Source organism: Quercus lobata, chromosome 9, assembly GCF_001633185.2.
Source record: "Quercus lobata isolate SW786 chromosome 9, ValleyOak3.0 Primary Assembly, whole genome shotgun sequence".
NCBI classification, from domain to species: Eukaryota; Viridiplantae; Streptophyta; class Magnoliopsida; order Fagales; family Fagaceae; genus Quercus; species Quercus lobata.
Window position 1 is genome coordinate 13,976,484 of NC_044912.1, and position 2,809 is coordinate 13,979,292.

The following is a 2,809-nucleotide window of genomic DNA, read 5'->3' on the forward strand; positions in this document are numbered from 1 at the left end:
TATATATATATATATATATATATATATAGATAAAGGAAACCAAGGAGTGGGCCAAAGAAATGTAAGACCCATCATTAAATAAAGCCGAGCTCGTGGGTGGAATAGGGAAACAAAGAATGGCCCACGTAAAAGAATGAAGAAGGCAGACTGTGCAAACAAAGCTCCAGACCGTGGCAAACGTATGAGCAGCAGGCAGATTCTTGAACATATATGAAAGGAAAGCACGCGCAAGGCCCAGGCACCACCAGCCTGTACCCAGCCAATATGGGACGTGGTGAGGTCATGGGTCAGAGGTAAGAGAGAAGGGGGGTATAGTTTGGTGGTGGGGAGAGGGGAAAAGACCTATTTTGCAGCTCCTGCCCAAGCCCTTTTTGGGAGGTACGTCCTGCTGGGATGACAGACCACCCAAAAAAGGCAAGGTTGAGGGGGGGGAACCGTTAGGTGCATGCCTTGAGGGAAAGAGAGAGAAAGCATTTACGCCGTGGCAGGTAAGAGTGCTACAGTGGGCTAACGAATGAAACAAATTTGCCTTTGTCGGGTAAGGGTGAGTGGCACACAGAAGAACCCTTTGGTGGTCGGCAAGTACGCCCAGACCAGACAAAGGCGGTTAAAGGGCAAAGTGGTAAAATCTGGTCACGGCAGGCACTATAAAAGGACCCTTGTCGTGCCCTGAACAAGGATCGAAAAACAGAGAGTATCGCGGAGTAAAAGAAAAGAATAAAAAGAAAACAAGAGAAAGGAAAAAAGATAAGAGAGAAAACAGAAGGAAAAAAGAGAGATAATACAATGGGCATGCACCAGTAGGTTGATTTCTCTCTCTCCCCCTTTAAATCCTGCTCTCTTCCAAAACATAACAAGAATTCTTTTTGGGCATTAACCATTCAGGTCCGATTCCCTCAAAACCATTAATCCCCACGGTAGGATCTTTCCTGGGAGATTATTTGCATTGAGAGGAGGCATTCTCCCCTCTTTGGTTTTGCTTCTACAGACCAAACTTAAACTTGACTTTATGCTCATTCTTGATTAATTCATGTTACCTTTTTTCTCCTTTACTTTCTTTGTAAATGACATTGTTATCATTGTAATTATGTTTTATAAGTAGGGATTACTTGGCCATTTTTCATTAAATAGTCAGAGTACTCTGTTTTATTATTATTATTATATTTGTCTGCCGTAACTCATCTGAAACAGTTCTGTCTACCGTAAGCACACTCCTGGCAGACGAGGCATAGTTTGTACACAAGCCGGCCCAAGTTGAGTTACAGTTGGACCGGTCTCAACTCCCTTACTCATAAACATTCGGGCCCATTATCGCGGAAGGCAGCCCAGCCCAACGCACAACTCGCAAAAAAGGCCCCTACAATGGGATAAATTTATTTATAATTTCAAGTATATTTTTATTAACAAAACAGGTTTTATTAAAAAAAATTGTAATAATTGTGGGCAAATTAACAAGAAATAGAGCTTTATAGGATGAAACGGGACTTCGCAGGGCCCCAAGGGACGAGGATGGGGCAAAAAAAATTTCCCCATTATGCGAGGCAGGGATGGGGCAACACAAAACCATGCGGGGCAGGAGTGAAGACCCCATCCTTCGAACCCGCCCCGCCCCATTGCCAGCTTTGTATGTGAGGACTAAACCCCAGATCTCTTATTCAACCATTAGAGACCTTACCAATTAAGTTAACTAGAACTCACTTATTAGAGTCTTAGTTAATATTGAATTTGGTGCAATATTTCTTGTGCTTTAATTGAAGCTATGCTCTAAATTAACATCTTTTTGAAATCCTCTTCTTCTGTTGTTGTGAAAATATAGTAACAGAAAAAGAAATGCCATAAAATTTTGATTAATTTATCTTATATTTCTTTTTCTTTTTTACTAGAAGTAACCCTCCAAATAATGTCATGTCATATTTCGATTATAAAATCATGGAATGGGATCCTCTCTCCTTGCTTGCGTGAAGGTTAATTTTGATGCAGCCATTAAAGAAGAAAAGACATGCATAGCAATTGTGGGGTAGAAACACATGAAGAAAGTTATTTTTGTTTGGATGGTTTTGATTGTGGAGTAGAACCCCTTAAAAGATGAAGCTTGTGAAGCCTTACTAGCAATACCAAATATTGGATCACCCCACTTCAGAACCACTCATCCCAACCCGGGCCATTGGATTATTGCTGCTTTAATTTTTGAAGCTAGATCTTTAACTTTACTATTTTTCTTTTTTTTCTTTTTTTTTTTTGAAAAGCTTTACTATTTTTCTAGATGGTTTATTAGTCATACTTTCAATTTTCAAATAACCTGATCTTGTTGTCCACAATATTATTACCAAATAAACTCAAATTTGTCAAATTTAATATTCCCACGTCTTCTATACTTTCGTCTTCTTCTTCTTCTTCGGCCCACACTGAAAACCCATTGGAGCTACGTAACACCTACGGTACGCTCAACAGGGCAAAAATGGCCCATTAGCATTAATTTTTGAAATATTTAGCAACAGAGCACTGTTTCGGAAATAATTAGGGAAATACCACTTTTTCCGAAAACGCCGCTATAGGGCCCGAAAACGTCACTATAGGGCTTAAAAAACGCCACTATAGGGCCCCTTGAACCTGTTATGGGGACTTATAAAAAAATTTTGCAGGAAAACGCCGCTATAGGGCCCAAAAACGTCACTATAGGGCTTAAAAACGCCACTATAGGGTCCCTTGAAACTGTTATGGGACTTACAAAAAAAATTTTGCAGAAAAACGCCGCTATAGGGCCCAAAAACGTCACTATAGGGCTTAAAAACGCCACTATAGGGCCCCT